The sequence below is a fragment of the Plecotus auritus genome, assembly GCF_963455305.1.
Source record: "Plecotus auritus genome assembly, chromosome: 9".
Taxonomy (NCBI): domain Eukaryota; kingdom Metazoa; phylum Chordata; class Mammalia; order Chiroptera; family Vespertilionidae; genus Plecotus; species Plecotus auritus.
The window spans coordinates 91,949,897-91,960,361 of NC_137783.1; positions in this window are offsets into that span (position 1 = coordinate 91,949,897).

Below are 10,465 nucleotides of genomic sequence, written 5' to 3' on the forward strand. Positions count from 1 at the left end.
GGTGTGCAGGAGGCAGCTGATCCATGCTTCTCTCTCATCGATGTTTCTAGCTCTTTATCCCTCTCCCTTCCTCTCTTTAAAAGATCAATAAAATATATTAAAATAAATAAATAAACTCAATTTGCTTTTCTCAGCGTAGGCCAAATTTTCAGCCAGCCTTGAGATCTGAGCCCACAGCACAACCATATCTTTACTTAAAGTGATCAGTGCCTGGTTTTTATCATTCAGATTAATGTAGTGGAAAGAGCATTGGTTTAGATTTTGTCTCTGTCCCTTCTGGCTGGGTGAGCCTGGAACATGGGGCGGCTGAGCAATCATTTAAAACAATGGCATAGTAACGAGACCACGGGTGATTGCCTGTGGGTGACAGGAATTGGCTAAGGTTTTCTCCCTTCCCTCCTCCTTTTCTTCACATTCCCTCTAAGTGCAAATGTAATACTTGTTTGGAGATTATCTTCCCTATACCACTTCCAGGCGCCTGTCTTATTTATTTATTTATTTATTTTTAAAGAAATGTGATTTTATTTTAACATAAATACTGAAAACACATAAAATACAATTGTTTGCAAATGCTGTCACACACCTGGATTCTTCCCACAAGTGTATATGGACTCTGTGGTTTGGTTTAAGATGTGGTCTCCCTCTGGTGTCCAGGCACCTGTATTGATTCAGTCCCTTAAGTTTCATTCTTTTTTTTCTTTCTTTTCTAAATATGTTTTTATTGATTTCAGAGTGAGGAAGGGAGAGGAAGAGATAGAAACATCAAAGATGAGAAAGAGAGAGAATGCCTCTTGCATGCTCTCTACTGGGAATTGAGCCCATAACCTGGGCATGTGCCCTGATTGGGAATCTAACTGACCTCCTGAGTCATGGGTCGATGCTCAATCACTGAGCCACACTGGCCAGGCCAGTCCCTTAAGTTTCTAAGGAGAAATTTAATCTTGCCCTCACCAGGTGATTGACAGAACCCAAGGATTTACCCCTTGTAGTGACACATAATAGTGGCAAATCAGGAAGAGTTCTCACCAGACCTGAATCTGCCAGCACCTTGACCTCGGACTTCCCAGCTTCCAGAACTGTGAGAAACAAGTGTTCATTGTTTAAGCCTCTTGGTTTATAGTATTTTGTTATAGCAGACTACAATAGGGTATCATTTCCCCCCACTTATTTTATGTCTCTCATTGTGTCAGTTTGGGTCCCAAGACAGAATTAGACATGCAAGAGATTTATTGGTGGGGGAGGGGGAGCATGTGTGGAGGATAAAGGGGTGAGGGAGCGAGAGGAAGTGGGTGGGGCCTTCAGTCCCGGGAGGAAGGAGCACTGAGTAAGAGGAGCCTCCCCCAGCATGAGCTCTGGGAAAGTCTCAGCCAGGCCAGTGGGAGCCCAGGTGCAGGTGTCCCACCAGAGGGTCTGCATTGTTGAGGGAAGGCCAGGCAGCCAGGCCTCCTCATTGGCTGTGAAATGGTGGAGGTGGGAGAAGCATGGTCTCAGCATGAATGCTTAGGGAGACCTAAACATGTAGCAGATAGAGGCTGTTCCCCAGCTACCCTTCTTGCAGCAGGTTCTCTTGAAGGGAGGTCTGAGTGGCTATCTCAGTGGCTGTGACACCCTGTGCCTAGGAATTGCCACTTGTCTCCTGCTCAGCCTGAACTTCCTCCAAATTGAGTTACTTTTAGATTTATTCCTATTCTGCCCTCACAACCTCCACTTCATGCAGGTCCCCCAGTAGGGCTTCTATATTGACCAGGTACTCAATACACAGCAATCCAGAAATCTCTTTAAGCAGTGCCCACGTTCCAACTTTCCCCTTTCTCTTCATCATCAAAACGTAGTTGTTTTGCCCTGACTGGTTTGGCTCAGTGGATAGAGCGATAGGGTCCCAGGTTCGATTCCGGTCAAGGGCATGTACCTTGGTTGCGGGCACATCCCCAGTAGGGGGTGTGCAGGAGGCATCCAATCAATTATTCTCTTTCATTGATGTTTCTAACTCTCTAACCCTCTCCCTTTCTCTGTAAAAATCAATAAAATATATTTTCAAAAAAAAACATTTTTTTGCTTAATCTCTTTACCTTTTTCACCCAGCCCCCAACCTCCCTCCTCTCTGACCGCTGTCAGTCTGTTCTTCATATCTGTGAGTCTGTTTTTATTTTGTTTGTTAGATTATTTTGTTCATTAGATTCCACATATAAGTAAAATCATATGGTACCTGTCTTTCTCTGAATGGCTTATTTCACTTGGGGTGGTGAGCACACAATATACAGATGATGTGTTATCGAATTGTACACCTGAAACGTATATAATTTTATTAACCAGTGTCACCCCAATAATTTCAATAAAATAAAAAAAGTCTCTTCAGATAGAGAGAGAGAGAGAGAGAGTGCTTGCTCCCTTCCTCCCTTCGCCGTGTGAGGATACAATGAGAAGTTCGCAGTCCTGAAGAGGGTCCTCACCTGACCAAGCTGGCACCCGAACCTGGGCTTTTAGCCTTTACAACTATGAGAAATAAATTCCTGATGTTTATAAGCTACCCGGCCTATCGTGTTTTGTTAGAGCAACATGAACAGATTAGGCCAACAATTAATTAAAAATTAATAAGTACTCAGTCAAAATTAATATTAATATGATTAATTAATGTTAATTAATATTAATATGTCTCCCAGAAACACGTTTGCCTTTGAGATTTTTGCATTTCAATTTATCCTACTTGCTAACTCCTAGTAGACATTTTAAAAAAGTCTGGCAGAGGCTTTAAGGAACACTTCATACCATTGCATATAGGCTGGTATCTATTCTGCCTGGCTTTGGAATCAGACACAAAGTTGTTAGCATAAAGCCGAACACATAGTAAATACTCAAAATGGGAGGGTGATGTCAGCACCTTGGCAAAGAAACATGACTCTTGTTTCTCCCCTTAAATTTACAAAGAATCAGATAACTATAACTCAACAAAGGATCTCCTGCTCAACACACCAACATGCCTGAAAGATCTACAATCGAAATGGCAACTATTTCTACCATGAGCATTGGTAAACGTAGTCTCTGCCTTAATTTTTTTCTTTTCATTCTTTTATTTACTCAACATTTACTGAGCATCTGTGGGTGTCAGGCACTATGGTAAGTGCCAGAGAATCAAAGATTAACCAGACACAGTTCGTGCCCTTCGCAAGATCAGATGCTAAGAGGAGAGAAGGTACAGGCACAAAAGTAACTATATAAAGGGTAGAAAATCGTGATAATTTTAGTAGAGGGTTGGATAAAGTGCTAAGAGAGTAGAGAAGAGGGAGAAATTGATTTCAGAGGGGCATGAGGGAAGACATTATGGAAAAACAGATCCATCACCTGGTTTGTAGATGCCAAGATCTAGAAGCACGGGACCCGGGAATGTGCAGAAAGAGCCCCTTGGAAAGGAAACACGTTTGGCATTATATTTATCATCTGCCATCACCTGGCCTGGAGGAAACTATGTGTGTTTTCAAGGAAGTGTTGCTTTATAGGAAACAGCTGCCTCTCAAATCACATTATAAATATAAATGGCAGAGCCCTTGCTGGTGTGTATCAGTTGGTTGGATGTCCAAAAGGTAGCCAGGCCCGGTCAGCATGGCTCAGTGGTTGAGCGTTGACCTATGAACCAGGAGGTCAAGGTTCGATTCCTGGTTAGGGCACATGCCAGGGTTTCGGGCTCAATCCCCAGTAGGAGGCATGAAGGATGCAGCCGATTAACGTTTTGCTCTCACTTTCTCCCTCTCCCTTCCTCTCTCTGTAAAAATGAATTTTAAAAAACATTAAAAAGTATATAAATGGCAGAACTACACAGCAAATCAGAAATAATAACAAGGATAACTTCAAGCCTGTCATCTGCTCCTTTAAAGCATTTTATTAGTATAAACAATGCTCATCTCTGAAGGCTTTTCTGGGACTGATGGGGAAAACATCAAGGTCTTTTCATTTCTTTTGGTCATTACCAGAATAATTGCATGGGGAACCAACACCCTGTTAAGGACCCTGACTCCATCCCTTCCTTGGGGGGAATTGCCACAGCTCAGCCTGAACTTCCTCCAAATTGAGTTACTTTTAGATTTATTCCTATTCTGCCCTCACAACCTCCACTTCATGCAGGTCCCCCAGTAGGCTTCTAAAATGAATGCAACCTGCGGGCTGACGTCACCTGTGTTTCTGTTCCTCAAGCCTCTGCTGGGAAAGATAGCCCTGGTTGAGATTTCTAGGAAAATGGGCTGGTCCTTGGCCATCTGTCAATTACCCCCATTGGGGGTCCATTTTGGGGAACAGCAGGAGACTCTGTTTTCTTTACCCACTTCACGTTTAATAAGGGTGGGAGGCATGGGACGGGCCAGGTGCTCTCTGGTTCCCTGATCTGACTGAAGCAGTCCTGATTCTAAAGTAGGGAAAGTGCAGGAAGCATGCAGTGCCACGTTATGCAAGAGAGGACTCTGGATTCCTGGCATGGTAGACTGGAAGCCTGGGGAGGAATTGGTTGAGAGAAGGACAAAGCAGGGGCAATAAGAGTTCAGTTTTGTAAAGTTTCAGATCCCTTTTAAATGATCCGTGTAAAAACATAGAGTAGGTAGTTAAATATTTACATATGGAGTTCTGAAAAAACATTAAAATTAAAGATATAATAGAGAAAAATTTGGGAATCTTCAGAATTTAGGTGTTATCTAAATCCGTAGGGTTGGCCAAGGAAGTGAATGTTTTTAGAGAAGAGAAAAAGAGCCCTAGGATCTCCCAAAGGTTTGAAGTCCAGTAGAAGATGGGGACCCAGCAAAGAGTTAAGAAGCAGTCAAGAAGCAGGATAAATTCAGGAGAATTTGAAGTCATAGAAGCAGATCAGGGAAGCATTTCAAGGCCAAGGAATGATCAAACTGGCCAGCTGGCTGATGATTTAAGAGAGGGGGCTACTGAGAACTGACTGTTGGATTTAGCAACATGGAAGTTACCGGTGACCTTGACAAGAGCAATTTTAGGCAAGTTTGCCCTGGCTCCTGGGCAACCTGCCTGCCCTGAGCTCTGCATTCCCTTCCTGGACCCCCCTCTCAGCCTTTGTATGCAACAAATGTCCTTGGAACCCTTTGCCACTGCCCTGATCTTCTGTCTCCAGACATTACAGATATTTTTAACCTTATGCGGTCAGCGGCTCTTTGAGGAATTTATATAAATATGTGTTCTTTCTCCACATACACATACAATTATGTATTACCAGTGGCCTGGTGCACGGATTCATGCACATTGAAAGGAAATTAATTAGAAGAAATATTGTAATATCGATATCCACTCTTTCTCTATAATAGACGTGTCAACCAAATTCACGATCGACAATGACAGATTGAAATGTGATTGGCGCCAGCGAGAGCTTAATATGTATTGCTCATGCGCGAGTCAACATTTATTTTTAAATTGCCAGTGCGCGTCATATGTACCAGCTGGTCAGACAGATGGATGCTCAATCACTTAGCCTTTTATATATATAGATAATTTCAGGGGCTCACAGACTTCCTAATCCCTGATTCCAGGATGAGAAAGCTTTACTCTAGGCTTACCTAAGGATGTTCCTTCAGCTGTGGGAGCACAAAGGTCTTATGATACTTATCTGTCCTTTCGAGAACCCAAACCTTTTTCAGATCTTTGTTCAAATCTAAGACAATTAGAGAGAAGAGCAAATAAGATTTTTATTACAAACTTTTAGGGAGGCAAATTTAGAACAAACACAAGCAGACATGGTAACCAATTCAAATATGTGTTAAATGGAATAATTTCATCTATATGCAGACCTTCGTAGCTCAACCTTAGACATGACCTCTTCTGAGAGTTTACCATAGGTTGGATAGACTAGGGGCAGCCAAATCCTCTGTGTCAAGGATCATAAACTCAACATCTGTGGGGACCAAGCACATAATGGAATAGGTTGAAATGCATGGAGAACACCCAAATGACATGGTTTGTAGTGAACAGGTACAGTGGAGAGGACATTCCTGGTTTTAAAAAAAGAGCAGCTGATACCCTGCTCTTGCAAATGTTGACATGCAAGAATTTCAGTTCATATTGCTGAAACTTCTGAGTTTTTAAAAATATGTATTTTAATTGATTTCAAAGAGGGAGAGGGAGAGAGAGATGGAAACATCAATGAGAGAGAATCATTGATCAGCTGCTTCCTGCATTCCCCCTACTAGGGATTGAGCTCACAACCCAGGCATGTGCCTTTGACCAGAATCGAACATGGGACCCTTCAGTCTGCAGGCTGATGCTCTATCCACTGAGCCAAACGGGCTAGGGCTGCAACGTTTGAGTTTTTAAGATAATCTGCAATCTTGATTCTCATGCAGGCTAAATAAAAGACGTAAACAGCAGCCGGCATATGTGGTCTATAGGGTACCAGCTTATGACCCCACAGCTAGGCTGTATCAGAGAGTGGACTGAGGTATGTTTATAGATCATTTTGGTATGGAGTTGACTTCTCTTGTTCATTGTGACAGACTATTCCCCAAAATTACCAAAGTATTTCCAGGCCCACATATATTCTAGAGCCTTATTATTTGTTCAAGTGAACCTGGAGTCTGGTGGGCCTTGGTAGCTGGCATGACAAACAGACATGATGCTTAAGGACTTCCAAGACCAAATCATACAAAGTGATGTTTCCTACCTGGTTCTCTCTCTGTCTTTTAGGATGCTCACCCAGGGAACCCAGCCCCTGGGCTGTGAGGAAGCCCAAACTAGCCCAGCAGCGGTCACAGGGAGATACTCCTGTGGAGAGGAAATGAGGGTTGGCAGCCAGCGTCAACCACCCAACATGTACAAGAACAACCCTTTAAATGATTTTAAGCCCTGAACCTTTGAGTCATACAGCTGAGACCATCCGGGAGCAAAGACAAGCTTTTCCTGCTATGCCTTGTCCAAATTCTTGACCCACAGACTCCGTGAGCACAATAAACAGTGGCTTTATGTCACTATGTTGGAGTGACTTGTTAGGAAGCCTTAGTAACTGAATTTCCATTTACAAATATGGGAGTTCTTCAGCAATTCCATCTGTGGACCACACCTTCTCTCTCTGGAGTTTATCTATCTTTTTGGTTAATCCTCATCCAAGGATATTTTTCCATTGATTTTTAGAGAGAGTGGGAAGGAGGGGGAGAGACACACAGAGAGAAACATCAATGTGAGAGAGACACATCGATTAGTTGCCTCCTGCATGTACCCCAACTGGGGCTGGGTTTTGAGCCCTCAACCAAGGTATGTGCCCTTGACCGGAATTGAACCCAGAACTCTTCAGTCCTTGGGCTGATGCTCTATCCACTTAGCCAAACCATCTGGGGCTGGAGTATTTTTTTTTTTTAATAATCACCTGATAGTATGTTTATTGATTTGAAAGAGAGAGAGGGGGGAAAAGAGAGAGAGAGAAAGAAACATCAATGTAAGAAAGGAACATTGATCAGTTGCCTCCCGTACTCGCCCTGACTGGAGATCGAACCCTCAACATTTTTGGTGCAAGGGACGTTGCTCCAACCAATGGATCCACCCAGCCAGGCTGGAGTATTTTTTTAAATTATCATTTTCTTTGGCTGATGCCCCCACTGACACTCCTATGACTCTGAATTCCAGACTTTTCCAGGGTGCAGCATTCACTTTGATGGATGCTCTGGTTGTTCTTCACGTGAGCACAGCTGGCCTTTGGCCAAGTTCAGCTCCTCTCCCCCTCCCCAGGAACCTCACAGGTTGTGCCCTGAAGCAGCACACAGTGTCTCTGTCTAGGCCAGTGGTTCTCAACCTTTCTAATGCCGCGACCCTTTAATACAGTTCCTCATGTTGTGGTGACCCCCAACCATAAAATTATTTTCGTTGCTACTTCATAACTGTAATTTTGCTACTGTTATGAATCGTAATGTAAATATCTGTGTTTTCCGATAGTCTTAGTCAACCCTGCTAGCGGTTCTCAACCTGTGGGTCCTGGCCCACAGGTTGAGAACCGCTGCTGTAGAGCCTAAGACTGGAAAACACAGATATTTACATTACGATTCATTAACAGTAGCAAAATTACAGTTATGAAGTAGCAACGAAAATAATTTTATGGTTGGGGGTCACAACATGAGGAACTGTGTTAAAGGGTCGCGGTATTAAAAAGGTTGAGAACCACTGGTCTAGGCAGCCAAGCTACATTTGCATTCTTTAACCTTTTTACTCTAAAAATCGCAGCTCCCATTAAGCAAACTTAAGTCTCAAACTCTACACACTGCTTTTTTGTTGGAGAGTCTTCCTCACCTTGTGGGTCAGGGGCCCGGCTCAAGCAGTACATCGTCTAAGAGACTCGACAACATTTGAGGCCCTGTGCCCACAGCAAACCTCTGGTGTGGCACAGACCGGGTGGCAGAGTCAGAATGGTGAAGGGCAGGGAGTTTGCAGCCAGACACATCTGGATGTGAATTTTGCTTTGCCATTTAATTTAGGGCTGTGAACGGTGGACAAGTTGGGTCCTGCATCTATAAAATAGGGATAATAATGCCCATCTCTTAGTGTCGTTGGAGAGTAAATAAGGCATGGAAAGTGCTTCCCCCTATGTCTGGAACACAGGATGAGCCTGGTAAAGAAAGTTATTACTAGTACCACCACCACCACCACCTCCACCCAGACCAGCACCACCACCACCACCACCAACAAAAACAATGCACCTCCACCACTTGCAGCATCACAATCACCAATACCACCGCCATTGCAACCGCTGCAGCCACCGCTGTCTCCTCTGCCACACTGCACTGTATTCGTTCATTCATTTGGCTCCCCTACTAACGGAGGCAAAGGCAGGGAAGGGGACTGTGTGTCTTCCCATCCACAGTGCCCTACCTTGTGCTCTAAAAGCACACACAAAAATTTTATGAAACAAGTCAATGAATGGACATGCATGACAATATTTTAAAATCCCCTTTAGCTCTATATAATTTCATGCCAAGGATATGGGACCTAACATAACTTGAGTTCCTGCAATGTGAAAAGTGCTAAGTAGGCGCTTTGTATCATATGCAGTCTTTATTCTCATCTCTTACCCCCAGCCATCCCTCTCTCTAACAACCCCTCTTCTCATTCGCCATCTCACTTTTTTGGGCCCACCTCAGCTGAGCAGAGTTACCATTTTCTACTCATGGTCACTCTTTCTTGAGTTCTTAAGTTTATCTGGATTCTTGATACCTCTAGAATGATTTGTGCTAATTTTAGATAGTATTTATTGTAAGGTGGTGGGAATGGCAGCAGGTGTCTGATGGGTGGGGTCAGACCAAACCTGGGCTCAGCAACCTTGGTACTTGGGTTCTGACTGGGAAAGAATGCAGAACAAGACCCAAACTGTAAGAGAACATTTATTGGGTAAATTACAGAGGTAGAAAAAGCAATTCCTAGAAGAAATGGGCTTAGAAACAAATTCCAGAGGTAAAGGAAGGGCCCTTGGAGCTTGGGCATGAGGAAGGCAACAGTAACGTGTGTGTGGGGGGGGGGGGGCGGGAGTTGAGGAGGAAAGGAAGGGCATGGGTGTGCTCCCGGGAGGGAGAGCACAATGGGTCCTTGCCCTAAGGGTTTTAAGGGTGGAGATTTTAGGGGATGCCCCAGGGAAAGATTTTAATAGGATATGCAGCCGTTTTCCAGATGTGTCCTTTCAGGGCTGTGGTCTCCACTGATTGATTGGCCGGCACCAGGGTGGGGGTCATTATTCCGTGCAGCTGGTCCTGACAGTTATCTGGGCCTGGAGCTGAAATACAACTGAGACCTAGATGTTATCTATAGGGAGGAAAGGTCAGGGGGTCCAAACCTCTTGACCAGTGATATGCTAGGGGAGGAAAAGTCACCCTGGGGCAAGGTCCCACCCTACAATTGATTGTCCTTTGCTAGGCACTGGGACTTTCCATCCTGGTGACCTTCTGTACCTGGCCCATCACCCTTGCACAGTTTATGCCTGTCTAACTGCCTACAACAGTATGCATATAAAGGAGTGGTTCTCAATGAATGTTCTGGGAACCTCCTGGAAATGCAAATTCTGTATCCCCCACCTCAGAACTAATGAGTCAGAAACTGGGCCCAGCAACCAGTGTCTTAACAAGCCCTCCAGGCGATTCTGGTGCTCACGCAAGCTTGAGAGCCACTGATGTAAACGACATGTAAGTAGGTATTGAACAGTTCCACAGACATGATGAGTGGAAAGTTTTTATTCTTACCCACTGTAGTGAGGCTATGAGGCTACTTGGTACTCCTGAAATAAGGCATTTACAAATAATGAGGCATTGGCAGGGGCAGGGCGGCAGGTGAAGAGGACAGGCAGAGAAGGACAGGACTAGAGATGAGAGTAAACCTTCCGAGCAGCCCTCAGGCCTGGGCTAGCCTCAGGGAGGCTTGTAAAATTCTTCCAACTCCACCGCAGAACTGTGATTTTCAGAAGTTTTAAGTGGAGCCATATACAACCGGAAAGACAGAGCAG